Source organism: Marmota monax, unplaced genomic scaffold, assembly GCF_021218885.2.
Source record: "Marmota monax isolate L192 unplaced genomic scaffold, Marmota_monax_Labrador192_F-V1.1 WCK01_AAM20220418_F8-fsc00107, whole genome shotgun sequence".
NCBI lineage: Eukaryota > Metazoa > Chordata > Mammalia > Rodentia > Sciuridae > Marmota > Marmota monax.
The window spans coordinates 3,655,700-3,672,392 of record NW_026693761.1 but is presented as its reverse complement, the minus strand read 5'-3'; the positions used below and the strand labels follow the sequence as shown (position 1 = coordinate 3,672,392).

The following is a 16,693-nucleotide window of genomic DNA, read 5'->3' as shown; positions in this document are numbered from 1 at the left end:
GTGTCAGGTGGGATCCAGGGGTGTTACTGATTCACATAGTCATTGATTTTGGACTCAGTCTTCTTGTGTATTATCCATAGTATCTAAGTCTATTTCATGCACCCTTGTTCTGTAATCATTTAACTTATTAAATAAATTGCAATTAAGTCTGATAGGCAAAGGCATTGACCCTGAACCCAAAGAATAGAGTTCAAACCCCAGCTCCACCATTTCCTTGCTGGGTAATTAACCCATCCTGTACCACAGTCTCTTCATTTGGAAAATATGGATCTTAACATAGTTGTTGTGAAGGTTAAATAAATCAATATGAGGCAGAACCATATGAAATGGTCACTATTCAACCATTTCTGAATTGCAAAAGTAGAGGTTATATATAACATACCAATGTATATAAAGTATAGGGACCATTTCTGGGAGGGAAACAGGAAAAATTAACATGCACCCCAGATTAGGTGTGAGGAGGCTTGGCTTCTATCCTGTTCTGCCTGTAACTCACTGCATAACCATGGGCCTTTCTCCTGTATCTGCACTCACAACCCCTCTCCTGGATAAAGGTTTTGTCCCTAGAGACATCTAAGGTGGGTTCTGTGGTGCTTTGAATTCTCTCCCTTTTGGCTACTCTGAGACTCTGCTCTACCAGTTATTACTTCTAATCCTTACATCATCGGTCCCTTCCTCTCCACTCTGTCTTCTCACCAGCATACAAATACATTGTATCTCTCATATTTTAAAGAACAAATAACTTTCTCAACCTTCTCTTCACCCCTGGCCCCCTCGAAGCCAGACTTCCTCAAATGGCTGACACCACTCACCTTCTCTCCTATTCCCTTATCAATTTGCTGCAATTTGACTCACGACCTCAATAAAAATACACCTAAGCAGAGGAAGAAAAATATGGCTTTAAAATGCACTAAAATATATTGTCGGTCCTTGAAAACCTCTTCAGCCACAAAAACCACTGACCAAATCAAGGATAATCTCTGATGGACAGATTCAAATTTCCATCTTACTTGCCTTCTTTCCAGCACTTGGACCCTGTTGTGAAGGTCCTTGAAAACTCTCTTGCTGTGTTTTTTTTGAAACACACATATACATGATATCTACACAATGCACATAAGATACATATACAAATAGCACATCATATATATACATGGGAGACTCAGTAATTAGCATTGTTTCTGCTACTAGTGTTATTTTTAGGAGAAAACACCAAGGTCAAAAAGGGAAATATGACTCCAGAAAGCACCAATACAATGTAACACTTTTGAAAACTTTTTTAGCCATAGAAAACCTGATTTTTTTTTAATGTGGGGGATGGAACCCAGGGCCTCTTGCATGCTGGGCAAGCACTGTACCACTGAGCTGCACCCCCAAACCCCTAAAAGACATGATTTCCAAGAGACACGTGGGGATTGAGAGTCGTCATTTAGTTGTTCTAAATTTAAGACGGGAAAGAAATCATGTTCTTATGAATCCCTGCTCTGATGAAGAAGACAGACATCAAAAAAATGATAAATCTTTTATCCCTTTATACCTTCATGCTTATTTTCATCTCCTCCTCCCCCCACTCCCACGTCTTCTCTTCAGCCTAAAAATATACCAAAATCACTCCTATTCTTCAACAATATCTTTCAACCTTGTTCCCCTTTTATGATCTAATCCAGTCCCTGTCATTCCCTATGCTGCCAGATCTACCAGGAGAGAATGGCAACTCTACCTCCCCACCCCACTCCTCTGTGTTCTGATGGTCCTCCACATTCCGGGTGCTTCGGGTACTTGTTTAGGTCAGGAGTCAGCTCCTAACTCTAAAGTCAGAAGGCCTCTTCCCAGACCTCACTCCATTCCATGGCCCTGAAGCATTGATCAATGTCCCACCCTGGGATACTCTGGGATATGCTTCCTGGGATACTCTGCATTCCTAGACTGCAGTGACACTAACATTATCCCTCACTGATCCCTTAAGCAAAGCATTCTCCAAAGCCACGGCCTTTCTCTCCTACCACCCCATTCTTTCCACCCAGTCTCTCACCTGAAGCAGAAAGAAGCCAACCCTCATCACCTCTCCACTGCTCAACTTCATCTTGTGGATGGTCCACAAACCCCTCAAATCCCCTAGGTCCAAAATTAGGCTCCCCATTCCCATTGCTCTCTTCCCTTGCGATTTTTTCTGTGCTCTCTAACTCTAGGAGCTACATGGACTTGAAATCTTGGAGTGGTCTTTGATGTCTTTACCTTTTCTCCCTAGCAGGTCCCCAAGTCACCCCACTCCATCAGTATATGAGATAGGATCATTTGCCTTTCAGTGATGCGTCCCTTCTTCCTGATGCCTCCCCCTCTTGTATTGAATACATGTTTGTCTTTAGTTGTTCTCCCTGAATCTGGATTTGACCTATCCATAAGTACTCTTAAGACCTCTCCATAAGTACTCTTTTCGTGATATTGATTGCCATACAAAAGCCAATTGTTTCCAGAAACATCCTTCTATAACACAGTTTTTTTGTTGGTTGGTTTGTTGGGGGGACTACCAGGGATTGAACTCAGGGGCATTCAACCACTGAGCCGCATCCCCACCCCCTTTTGTTGTTGTTGTTGTTATTTGTTTTTTTTTTTTTTTTTTGTATTTTATTTAGAAATAGGGCCTCACTGAATTGCTTAGCACTTTGCTCTTACTGGGGCTGGCTTTGAACTCACAATCCTCCTGCTTCAGCTCCCAAGCTGCTGGGATTACAGGTGTGCACCACCAAGCCCAGCTATAACACAGTTCTTGTCTTCACACATTCACACTAAAAAAGCCTTCTATTCCCTCTTCTTACAGCATGATAGCAAAGCTCCACATTCTGTCCCAAACCATTTCCCAAATAACAGACGTAGTATTCCCAGCAATACAGCCCCTGCTAACCTATAAGTAATCATTCCCTGAGCATGCCTTGTACCTCCAAATGGCTGTCCTCCACTGTGTTCCCTTATCAAGGAAGACCTTCATCCTTTCTGTTGAAAACCTGCCTTTCCTTCAAGACCTAGCTCATGGACCCTGCAGAGCACTCCCATGGGGACAAAGTGATTGCTCCCTCTTTAGAGCACGTTCTTTTCCCTTCTGTAGCACTGAGTGTTGAGCCATATGTTGACCTTAGAAACTTCCTTCAGCCAATTATCTTTGCTTGAGAGGGGTCCCTCACTACTCCCTGTCCTACCACATGGCTGCCTTGAGGCAATACTGCAGAATCCTGGAAGAAACCAATTCTTCTCTCATTAGGGTCTCTACTACCTCTCCCTTTGGACTCTACTCTTGAGCACTGGGACTAATTTTTAACAAAAACAAAACAGTAGAGACAGTCGACAGACATTGCCCACGTTGAATTTTTACCCTGCCATTGATGAAAAACAGTAGCTAATAATATTTATTTTTCTAAAACCAGCTGATGAAATGTTGTAAAAGGAAAAAGTTTATTCTAGAGCAAACTTTGCTACCTTGGAACAAATTAAGTTTGTAAGTGAAAGGCATTGTGGGCTTTTATGACAGAATGATTCTTCATAGTGGCAATTTTTTTTTATGACCAGAAAAAATATTAAGATATTTCTAAGAGAAAAGGAAAAGGCTGTTTTCCCTCTTGCCTTAAAAAGACCTTTGAGTTTTGTTTTGGTGATATTGATTGCCATACAGAAGCCAATTGATTTTTCAAGCTGGCATCTGCCCCCTGCACAGAGACCAAATGCACATCCCAGACCACACTGTGGCAGGGGCCAGCTGGATAAGGCGGTGATTACTCACCTCTGCATGGGCAGAAGACCCATAGCTCTTTCTGCAAAGAGGAAGGGAAGAATTGGCATCAGATATTGATGGCCAGTGCCCTTTGCATCACTTTACTGGTAAAGAACTCAACATTTCAAGTTGAATTTTTTAAAAAATTGGGACAACATTCTTGTTGAGAAATCCACCAAGAGTGGGTGATCTCAGCTATAAAGCCCATCAGTACAATGCAGCTGTTTAGAATTGTAGACATTCCGGGGTGGGGGGAACAAAGATATGCATACAGATGTTCATTTCATTGTTACTTGTAAAAGTGAAAAAGAGAAAACATACATTTCTATAAAAATAAATTGATAAATTAAAATACAGTTATAGTATTTATATGTTAGAATTTTTCATTCAGAAAATCGGTGCATAGTCTCTAAATATCCAAAAACACATTCTATATTATATTTAATGTTATGAGACCCATGATGCAAGATTATCTCTGCTAAGAAAAAACACAAAAAGTTTTGAATGATTTTAACAATGGTTTCTTCTGCATAGTATGATTGTTTGAAATTTTTTTTCTTTATGATTTCAAATATAAATAAAATTATATTTTTAAAACACACTTTGAACCATGTGGGTTCAGAAACATCACTGAGTTCCAAGTGTGGTCTAATCAGTGGTGCTGATCTGAGGGAAATTCCTTAGTCTTCATATTCCACATTAAAAATTCAAGCTGTTTGTTGAATGTTCCTTGAAATAAAGCATGGGTTCAGTTAGCCAGTGGCCAGCAACTTATCCTAAAGTTGATTGGTACTGAGATCAGAAGCCCTCTGAGGATTGATTTGAAGAATACTCATTAACTGGAAGGAGCTTCTGAGTAGATATGGCATCCTTGGAAAAATAAGCTAGACTGCTGACAGAGGTGAGCCCAGCACCTGCGCTGCTTGTGAAGTGGGTTTCTGAAGTGGAGGATGTGCAGGAGTGCTTTCCAGAGCAGTTCCCTCCCTCTCAGGCTGGGATTGCATGAGTGGGAGGAGGAAGGAATGGGAGACAACAGAGAATGAGTCACTGAGATGTTTTCAGATATCCTCATCTCCTGACTTCATACACGATGTTGGGAGGTACACAGAAGACATTCATGGATGTGTCTAAGTGTGAAGGTTTGCAATTGGATTTTTACTTCTCTACTGAGGTATCAAAACATCTAGAAATGGTACTCCTGATGTTGTGTTGTTGGGTTCCCCGTACTATGGGTAGCTCTGGAAAGAGATAAGTTTGCAATCAGATGACATATGCAATAGCACATCCATTGGAAATTATCCAAAGGGAGGAGTTACTTCTTAGAGGAAAGACTTTATTAGGAGAGCTTTAATGTATGAATAGGAGTTCACTAGATGAGTAGGACAGAATCTGCTGGGAAAGACACAAAATACATGAAGATTAAACTTAATAAAGTAGAACTTTATTACTTTCCAGATATTAAGTCAATATTCTTAGATTCCAAAGACATGAAAGAAACATGAGGCAATATGCAAAAGCACATTATAGACACTTCCTAAATATTAGTTGAATAGCTAGAAATCAATTTCTTACTTCCAAACTGGGCTATTTTTGGTACAAGTTATTTTTTCAGTGTATGTTCAGAATAGCTGAGGTGTCGAATGAATACACAATTGACTCCCCAAACACGAGCAAGAGCACTTATTCATGGTTCAATTGATGTGCTTATTTGAAATATTTGCTTCACTATTCTCGTTTGTCACTGTGCTGATAGAATTGTAGGCAGCACATTTTGTAAATTATATCTCATATTTGCCTTGGGATGACTTGGTGAGGGCACAGGAACCCTTTTGCATTGCATATTAGTAGATTAGTTATTGCCCTTGTTTTTATTTATGTTTTCAAATTAAGTCCTTTCTGAAATTAGTGACTTAAAGATGAAGGCAAGTACTGACTGAGCAACAAAATAAGATTGTATTTTTATCCAAATCTAATTTCTGTGCAACTTAAGTTGTAGAGCTTGTTCTCCATCAGAGTTTGGTATATCTATCAATTTTCTTTGCCTAGGGGTCATAGTTCTCCATTTCCTTTCCTGGAAGTAGGTAGAGAAGAGTGTGAAGCAACGTGCTTTTAGAAGCTGTTGATACAGAAGAATGGGGTTGAAAAACAAGAGGTCTCTCACTATAGAACAACCAAGAGGTACAGAGAAGGCACTAGTGGTTCACCATGACCAGGCACACTCTCGGGCTGGTTTTCCTAGAGAGGCAAGGGGTTGTTTCTGGTGTTCATTGAAACTCTGGGGACATAGTTGTGATGTGACTGGCTTCTGATAAAGCCTATATCTTTATAGAGAGACAAAGTAAAAATAACTGGGTTGAAAGAAGTCTCACTTTAGAATTCCATAGGTGACCCCCTTAGCTCTGTGCTTCCCCCATTGGGTGATTCCATACTTGGCCCTGTGCAGACCTTTTGGATCTCCTTCAAGTCCCCTCTGTTTTGCCTGCCTCTTTCAACATCTCAGAACATGACATCCCTGGCATGGACTCTTTAAATTTCTGATTATCTCCTCTTTCTCCTTGGTGGCCTGAGTGCTCAGAGTCCACGTGTCTTCTTGATCTTCTTGGTTTCTTTCTTGCTCAGCACTCTTCACCCTTTCCCTTATCCCTGGCTTGACTCATTCTGTTGCAGTGTAATTCCTGTTGGGATAGAGGACCAAGATGCACAGGTTATCAGTGGGCCTTCCAATTGCCAAAGTACCTGTGAAGCTGAGTAGAAAAAGCAAAGAGAGCAAATAACATCTAATATTTAACTATTTGATAAAACATGGTGAGCCATGGATTTTAAAAAAATTTATTTTTTTTTCTGATTGTTATACATGACAGAATGCATTTTGACACATCATACATAAATGGAGTATAACTTCTCATTCTTCTGGTTGTACATGATGTACAGTTATACAGGTTGTGAAATCATACATGTTCATAGGGTAATAAAGTCTGATTCATTCCACTATCCTTCCTACCTCCCTACCCCCTCTCCTCCCTTAACTCCCCTCTGTCTAATCCAAAGTACCTCTATTCTTCCCCTTACCCCCTTACTGTGAAATAGCATCAGCATGTCAGAGAAAACCTTTGGACTTTGGTTCTTTGATTGAGCCATAGATTTAATCTCTATTAAATTTTGATAAAATCAGTATTTGGTTTGAGAATACCAGAAACTTTTTCCAGAAAGGTGAAATTACTTCCATGTGAAATCGAGGTGTTTCTGAATTGGGAGTAGATTTACACATTAGGTCTGAAAACCAAGATGGATATGATGACAGCCCAGAAACTTTCCTTTTTCTAATGGTAAGGAAATTATTCCCCACTTTGCATCATCAAAAGAGTATCCTGCTTTTGGCCCATAGCTTTTTGCTACCATATTGTCCATGGAAATGCTTGGCAAGACTGAGCTGAGAATTTTGGCATTTTCCTTTTTCCTTTTGGCACATTTTTTTAATCAGCCTGTGATTCTCTGTTTCATTTCCCTGGTATATTTGGAAAATCAAATTGGCAAGATGGTAATCTTCCAGAATTTCTCCAGCTATCCCTCCATGGGCACTCAGAATTATTAGAGGTGCATCATACCAGGCCTTGCTTTTTTGGCCCCCATGTACGTCTTAGATCAGCTCATTCCATTTGGCCAATTCGATCATGCCCCAAAGATTTCGGACTGTGACTCTCCAACTCTATAAATGCGAATCTCAGCTACCTGTGAGAGGTTGGTTCTCTGGAAGAGGGAAGAAGAAATGTATGGGCTAGAGATCTGCTTATAAGTGGGTTTTCATTTTGTAGATCTGGTTTTATTTCATGTTGTTTGTAGGATTTGCTCATATTTTAGGCATTTTTGTGGGCTATATAAATATAGCAAAGTCTAGGAAAATAAATGTCCTCATATTAATGCCTCATAGTTCATAACTCAGCTTTACGTGCTATGACAGTGACCCTGCTCCAGTTACTTGTCTGGGGAGTTCTGATGCTATAGTATAATCTGCTGCTTCTGGTGCTTGATGGACTCCTGTGTTTTAGTCATAAGAGTTCTTTACCTATTCAGGGTGACCATAGACATGTTATTTATATGTCTTGGGTCTTAATATCTCCATGTGGAAGTGGGGGTTTTTTGTGGAATTGACCAGGGGTAAGCACTGTGATGCTCTGTAATCCCATGGATACCCAGGCCTGTCCCATACAGCCTGGCATCTTGGAACATAAGGGACAGTGTAGCAGGCTTTGTATATTCTGTTAGGATCACCTCTCCATGAAAGTAACAAAAAGGTAGCTGTCTATGGGAATCTCTCTCTGAGACATTATTGACTATCTCCCCCTTGGTGATCAAAAATATGTAAAAGTCATCCTGACCATATTTAGTTGAGGTTTTACATGTTGGGTTTTTTTTTTTTTTTTTTTTTAATGCACCATGTAAAACAGTCAGAGATAACTGTATACTAGTCAGTCCAAATGACGAGAGAATGAAAAGCAGGAACTTTATCTCTGGCCCATTATGTCAGAGTCTCCATTCTGATGTTATACCTTATATGGTCTGGTCGAGTTTGCACTGAGCCTGGTTCTGTTATAGAAGCAAAGTCAGAGAAAGATACATGGACATTCAAGAGGTGCTTTAAGAAAAGACACAGGTGTAGTTAGAGGTGAGCCTCTAACCTGCTGCAATACACACCCAACTCATTTGGACTTTGCTGGAAGCTCAATTTGACCCTCATGACCTCATGGTAAGAATGAGTAGCAGGGGCATGTAGCTATGTTATGAACTATGGGGATCATTACCATCACATCCATTTTCCTGTGATTAAGATGCATCCTGATGAAATGGATACTCAGACTATGGAAGCAACCTTTTTGGAACCATGAGTTGGAAAATGAAGAGCTAGTTGTTAGTGTCACTTCTCTGGGATGAAGTAAGTGGAGGCTTCCTGCCTTCTTTTAAATGCTTAATATAAAAGGGGCTCATTTTAGCCCAGTGGGTGGGCTAAGGAAAATTTGAACAGCAAGTTTAGAAATCATTCTGTAGTAGTCACTATATTGTGTGACCCCCCCCCCCCAAATACACAGCATATCACCTAACAGAACACTTTGTTTTGTGAATTAGTTTAAAAGTATTATAAAGGTACATGAACTGTACCAGATTTAGTAATAATTCATTTAATAAATCATATTTATGGAAAGGAATAAAATTTCATTTGATTGAATCTGCCCCAAAGGAAACACAGAATAAATGGTACTGGAAATGTTTGTCTACCCAGAGCAGAACAAAAATACAGGTTTTAATATATGGTCAAAGTGGAAAGAAATTTCTTCTGACTCTTATTCAGATACCCAGAGGTAATTTTTACCCCCTGAATTTTCCAGGTATCTGAATCTGTGATTCCATCCTCTACCTATAGATAGTAAATAATAAATCTAGACATGTTCAGAAGCTTGATGCTGTGCTACAGTCTGAGCCATGGGAGTGTTCAGATATATGTTGAATTTCTTTTGCCAGTTCTTGGGACCTTGGCAGGTAGTAGTTAAAATATCAATCCAATAGGTCTCCCTATTTTTGTGGTTCAGTAGCAGCTTTGTGTATCCTTTTCATTGCACAGTCTAGAAAGGGAAGAGTAATCAACAAGGCCAGGTTAACTAAATAGAGCACCCAGTCTGTGATCTCAGTAACAGAACTATTGGACAAGATTCCATGGAAAAATTCTTTGCAGATGTCTTCAGAGATGCTGTAGCTATTTTGTATGAACTGACCCCTTGGAAATATCAATGAAGTTGGTTGTTTTTCAAAACTGAACCTATGATTAGCTAAGTGAACCCAAATGATTATTTACTAGCTTTTGAATGGACTAGGGGTTATGGATTAACCTAAAGGTTAAAAACATTATCCATCTATCTTGCAGTTTTGTCTTAAAATGAGTTTTCCAGGAAAAAGTTACATAAAACAAATTTATGACATTTCACAGTGTCCACAATAATACATGATCACTCAGCCTTACTACTGGAGAGTCTTAAAGCATCTGTAATTACTTAGTGAATGTGGGTTTCAGGAACTTATATTTCTTCATGAACATGCTCATCAGTAAGGCTGCTCCTGAGCCCCATAGCTATCCAGGGTATCTGTATTGTGAGATACAATGGGAATTTGCAATCATTCAAAAGAAAGTAACCTCGTTCTGATAAGGATGGGCCTTTTGTGATGGCTCAAAATATTGAGAGTCTGCATTCCCCCCAAATGCCCTTTTCCTTTTATGTGTTATTATCCTAGTTTTACAGATCTTAGGGATCATAATGTGTATACATTAATTCAGGGTTAGTTTTCCCCTCCTTTATGTAAACAAAGCGATTATTCTCAATCTGAATTTGATGTAGATCCTCCAAAGTGTTTGAAAATGTTTCTAGTATAGCTTCATCTTCAGGTTTAGTAGGAATGCAATAGGGTTCCAACAATCTATATTTTTAGGAAAATTCCAAATGATTTTGATCTGGTAGTCCCTATGGATCACACTTAGAGAAGCTGGAGCTAGAATCCCTTTGTTCACATCTCAGCTCTGCCACTTGGTCGTGTTATCAGACCTCCTTATACCCCAGTTCCTTCACCTGTATAATAGGGATAATGATGATCTTTCACAGGGTTGTAGGAAGGATTTAATTTGCTAATCCAGATAAAGTCCTTAGAATGCTACCTGTGCTATTCACAATTCAATGTTCACTAGATCAAGACAACAACTTATGAATGTCTTACAAAAGATGGTTTTCATCAGATTGCTATTCTACTAATACATCATTGAGAAACTGGAGAAGATATGTGTTGGTATGGTAGGGGCAAAGAATTCATCTATGGAAACCTGCTTGTAGGATAAAATCCAAACTCTTAATCTGGCCCCTAGGATCCTGGTCTCACACCATCCTCCCAATCATTCTGCAGTCACCAGCCATTACTTGGCTTCTTTCATGTTTTCAGAGGTGCCATTACTACCTCCTAGCACAAGCTTTCGCATGTGTTATCCCTTACGTCTGAGATATTCTTCTCTCACTTTCAGCTCGTTAACTTTCATTTCCTTTAGATTTTAGCTGATATATCACTTCCTCAAAGATGCTTTTCCTGATGTCATTGACTCCATTAGGTCTGATAATTAGTGTTCATAGCACTTAAAGTTCATAGGTCTTCTTCATGCCCCATATACAGCTATGCTTTAATATTTTTTCATCCTACACAAGAGCCCATGGCTGTAAGGCAGGAACCATGTCCATTTGTCCTGTCACTAGTCACAACTGCCTGACAAACAGACAGTCACTGAATATTTGTTGAAAATAATGTTCGATTTTGATTAAGGGAAGATCTGATTGAAATGACATTGGAAAACAAACAGAAAGGATCTGGATGGTTTCAAGAGGGTGAGAGGGCAAAGGGTGGGTGGGCATCTCTATGGCAGAGGAGACTGAGCAGGTTTAGAGATGGTATGGAAAGGTGTAGAGGAAACCTGAGTTATCCAAAGCCTTGGAGATAGCTGAAAAAGAGTTGGGAAAAATTGCCAGTGTTGGATTTGGTGCCTGGGAGACAGAATTTAGGTGAGGCTTTCTAAGTTCATGGGGGCATAAAGAGATAAAATGGAATATCAGGATTCTTATTTAGATTCTTAAAAAAGCAAATCCATTGTTGGTCAAAGGAGCAGAGCTGAGAACCAGAAAATAGATAGATATGGAACTTTTGTACCAAGAGTTGCTTCAGGAATAAAGGAGGCTCAAGGTTACTACCACTACTTGTGGGACAGAGGATGTGGTAAATCGATAATCCACCTTGGCTACAAGACATTCATTGCATATCTTCCCAGAGACATGCAATGAGCCATTTCAGTTCCAACCTCTTCAAAAGCCTGGACTGTGTCACTAACATGTGATGGTCCCTGACTTGCAAGACTTTTATGTAAGAGAAGGTTCCTTGAAGTTATGATGATGTTTAGATTAATGATGGGGGATGGAGTTCCCTTCTCCCTAACTTCAACACAAATCATAGCTTCTTTCACAGTTATCATTTACCAGCGATTGACACATCTGTGTAGAACTGAGGGCTTCAGCAGATATATCTCTGAGAGATTGCCACCATGGGATCACTGTCCTGTGTTTGACCAGGCCATTCAGGCAGCCCTTTATTGCTCAGTGGCGGCCCCTGCTGCTATGGAGAAAGATGGCAGCACATGCAGAGTCAGTGACATTAATACTGATCATGCAATCAGGAAAATTTGGAGCAAACAAGGAGGGAGCCAGAGGGGGGCGGGGGGGGGGGGGGAATGGGTTGAGGAAATCCAGGGAGATTCCCAGGATTGGGAGCTCCCTGGTGAAGTGCTAGTCAGAAAAGAACTGAGCCTTACAAAGTCTTCCATAAGCCTCCTGGTTTAATCACTTATTCCAAAGGTTTGCTAGGAAGAACCACCACAGTGCCCTCTGAGAATATCATGGCAAACTTATTTGGGGGCTTTCTAGGCTGTTAGAAAATACTTTAAAACACAATCCCACTAATTCTTTAGGTTAGAAGTTACCATAAATTTTAATTAGGGGTGTAGGTTGTTTGTGTTTGTTTACATCCTGAATAGGAATCCCCTGGGATCCCTGCTGGGATGCACTCTTGCCTGCATGCATTCCTGGTTATGTGAGCATCTCTGGTGTGCACGCCTAATGTATACAAAGCAAGGTACTTACACTGACGTTTCTGGACAAAAAACTGTGTGGGAAGAGAAGGTGGAAGTGAGTAAACTCACAATCAAATAAAAAGTAGAGAGGGGGGAAGAGATGAGATTGCAGTTGATTATGGGTTTGGCAGCAGATGTTCTACACGAATCCAACTCGCTGCAGCCAGTCTGTTTCCATGGCAACAGAATCAGTAATTATTGAGCCCAGGCACTCCCCCCACCCTTTCCCCCAACAAGGTGGAGGCTGATGAATATGAACTATCCCCAGCCCATCACTAGCTCTTTCTCTTTCTCTTCTTTTCTCTTTTTCTTTAAATTCTTTATAAGAAAAAGAGGGGGTATTGTGTAGCACCAAGAAGGGGAGCTGTTTGCTTGACAAAGAGCATAGGATACTGAAACAGAAGTGAAGTTATTATTTTTCCCTGTGATACTATAAGAGAAAAGCTCTTCCCAGAAAAAGCTGATGATCTCTGAAGATGCTAAATAAATGAGCAGGAGTTTCCTTGAAATGGAGGCTCCCTTTGATTGGCTGATCTTTCCACGACTCCTGCCAATCGGAGCACCCCTGGGCTCCAGCTCCATAAACATAAGCAAAGCTACATGCTTATTCTTCTGGACTTGGAGTGTATACCATTCAAAGGTGTGCGGCGGGTCTCAGTTCACATGGCTCAACTGGAAACCTGTTTCATGAACAAGCTTACTCGGGAACCATCTGGTGTTCTAGCACATTGTTCTTCTGGGGGACGACTCTAAGTCATTTTGTGGTGGCAGCAGCTTGGAAGCAGTGTTTGTAGTTGGAGAAGATGGACTTACGGGAGCTGGGTGAGTAAAGCTCAGTCTTACACATCTGTCCACTGGTATTAGCAGCCTGAGTGAGAATGTAGCTTTGTCTTATTGTCTGCCTCAGAAACTGAATTGGAGCAAGCACATGGATGAACAGGCATTCAAGGGTTCCCATCATGTGGGAGACTCTGTATTCAAAAGGCTGCATGCTTTGCTTGGTTTGATCCGATTTGTGGTTGACTGTATATTATATTTGGAAATTGGTGGTCTAGTTAGGATTAGTGTGAGGAGTTCAGTTCTGCCTTATCTCCCTGGGTATTGATTTATTTAAAAAGAAAATGTTTTTCAAACTAAATTAATTAGAGTCACCCCTGTGCATTGCTAGGAAGAGAAAGGTACAGGCACGGAGCCCAGAGCTGCTTGATTGTGTTGCCGGTGTTTGCATTGTGGAGAGAGATGTTATTACAATGGTCTGTCAAACACTTCTTCAGACCCCTGGCCACGGAACGAAGCATCTCCTCTCTCTGTGATGCTATTCTCTGCTTGGTAAATGTGCATCCGAGCTCGGTCGTGTCCCTTCATTCTTTCATGAAACCCGTCTCCAAATTGAAATATTTTTTAACTAATTTCAAAGATGAGTTGACGTGCTGTCAGAAAGATTTGAGCAGTCAAAAAGCATGCTTTGAAATGACTCTGCTTTGCATCCTTTCAAACCTCTGCAAACCAGAGAGGGTTTGCAAACTTATATTCAAGGATTGGCTCTTTGCCAGAGAAAGGATGCTCTGAGCTATTGCTTTGCTCCCTGGGGTTTAATTTTCTGACATTGGTGATGAAATTTTCAATTTTGTTGGGTAGAAACAGGAAGAATAGGAAAGCAATATTATAAACAGGCGATGGAGGGGCAGCTTGGGGAAGAGGAAACTCTTTGCCTTTAGGGATCTTTCTAGCTGCAAACTTAAAAATATACATGGCAAGGCAGAACCCAAAGAATAGTGCAGGATTCTAGAGGAAGCTATAATCTTTCCAGACACGAGAGGAAAGGTATATTGCCTTTGCCTTGGGTGCAGAGCATGGGGACCAAACTTGGGTTTCTGTCTCTGCTGAAGATCTGTTCTGTGTCTGCCTGCTGATATTGAGGCTTTATCGGTACTGCTTTTTATAAAAATGTGATTTCCCTAACCTATGTGCAAAAAGTGTCATAGCACACTTTTGTGTGTTCTACAGTCCACTTGGGTTCAAATAATGGAGAGAGGATAGAACATTATCATGGGGTTTATAAAGAAATGCAAGTAAAATAATTATAGATAGGAATTCTTACTGATTTGTCCTTTTCTAAAAATGTCCTTTTGATAGAGTGTTCTGGGTCTTCTTATTGCTCTAGAATGGAATTTTCAGTGTCCCAAATGGGGATCTGTGATGAACTCGTGAAAAAACAAAAGAGCTAGGAATGTTTCGCCTGCCTGAGACTCAAGGCAGGCAAGGGCAATGGGTGTCTGGGAGAGAGCTCTTCCACTCTGTGACCATTCACGAAGCAGGGCTTATGCTGCAGGAGGAGAAGGCGAGTTTCCTGACAGGGTAGTGGTGCACTAGGGGATACCTGTCATCTGATCAGTTCAGTGACCTGTTTGTTAGCTGATGACCTTTCTGGAGATGTGAGTTGGCCTCTGGCCCCAAGAGGCTCCTGGTGGTTGCATACATTGAGAATTGCACCTGATCTGAGATATCTGCTGCAGGTTAACTCTCCCTGCAGCTTCTCGTTCTGTGATCCATCCCCCGGCATGCATGATTTTGAGGAAGTCTGGTTTCCAGTGCATGTGTTTTAAGTGACTCTCCATCCTCTCTTGGCCTCTTCTCTCACCCAGTATGGTCGCTTCACACTGAAGTGCTGGCACCTGTTGGCAAGAATGAGAGAAGAAACCAGCCTTTTATGGAAGCAGTAAAAATGTTTCTTAAAAAAAAAATCTAAAACTGGATTTCATAATCTATTTTTGGATGGTGGAACTCTTTAAGAATGTGAAAGCTACAAACCTCTTCCCTGCCCACAAGAAAGTGTATTTTGCAGAATTCTCTTAATACTTTGATGACAAGCTATTTCAGAGTAAAGTAGGATCCCTGTCCTGAGGGAATATCCAAGAATTATTATACCCTGGAGTTCATCATCAACTTTTTTTTTTTTTCAAATGGGTCCACTAAATGATGCTATAGCCCCACCTCAGTCAACTGCAGGACTTGACAATGACATTGATACCCGAATGAGGTCCTGGGCATTCTCAGTAACTACTCATATTAAGAAGTCTTGAGTCTGGGGGTGTAGCTTAACAGTAGAACTTGCTTAGCATGTGTGAGGCCCTGGGTTTGATCCTCAGCACTGGAAGGAAAAAAATGTCTTGGAAATTATTCTGAAATGTGGTTTTCTGACTGCTGAGCTTGGAGGGTTGATGAAACTAGAATTACTGGGACTTGAACTGAAAGTTCTCTTTCGTGTGCCAGAACAAGAACTGCCCCCTTGTAAATATTCTCTTCATTCCCCAAAGAAAAGGCTTCTTCCCACTGCCTTCTCCTGGCATTTGTAGGATGTGGGACATATTGAAAAGACAAATGTAAAGATAAAGGAAGATGAATTCCCTTAGATTTTTTCAAGTGCACATCAGGGTTACCCCATCTACATCACAGCAAATATAAATTTGTTGAATCCATGATTTGAAATTAAGTATCAAGAGTTTGAATGATAAAATTTCCCAGTTTTTCTAGCAATTGGAATAAAATCAATCACAATGTTGACAGCTGATCTGCCTTGAGTTTTTTTCTATGTGTGAGGCACAGTGCAACACATTTCATATGTAGAGGTAATAACACTTTGATTTTCACGGTGGCCCTAACGGGACATTTTGGTATTTTACAGATGAGGAATTGAGTCTCCAAACAATGAACTTGCCTACGTTGGTATAGCTAGGAACTAGCAAGAATCTGGGGTTTCACTCATGTAGATTTATTTAGTGCATGTTTGTAGATGGGAGGAGAGTGAGCAGATAGGGAAGAGTTCTCCATCAGCTTACCAGTCTGTGTAGTGAAGTCAGGCCACATTTAGTTAAATTCAGTAATTGTCACAATAATTAAAATAAAAACAAAAAGGCATTCTGGAGTGGATGGTTGAATTATGAATAATTCCATTAAAGAAAAAAGGTTTGAGCTAAGCAAAAAATATCACCAACATTCTTAACCCCATTGGTTACATGACAGATGACTTCATTCCATGATGTTTACTTTATTGGTATTATGAATTGGATCTATTTTCATAGGGAGATCAATCCTGCTGGGCCATCTGAGAGAGGTGACACATACAGGTACCAGTGTTCCACATCTACCCTCTGCTTCCATTTTCCAGGTAGCCAGAGCAGTGGCTACGGTTTTGAAGAACCAAGAACAACGGGGCAGCCAAATTGGGGGTG

At 40.6% G+C, this 16,693-nt stretch overlaps 1 protein-coding gene across 4 annotated transcripts in view; it reads left to right on the top strand.

The window, feature by feature from the left end:
• Positions 1-16,693, top strand: part of Elmo1 (engulfment and cell motility 1) — a 553,589-nt gene that overhangs the window by 407,301 nt on the left and 129,595 nt on the right. Inside the window, exon 1 of one of the 4 annotated variants that reach the window (XM_058584453.1) lies at positions 12,932-13,283. The exons of the other annotated variants lie outside the window; for them this stretch is intronic. The gene's annotated coding sequence lies outside the window, so the exon portion shown is untranslated. Of the gene's footprint in view, positions 1-12,931; positions 13,284-16,693 lie in introns of those variants that run through there. 4 annotated transcript variants of the gene reach the window in all.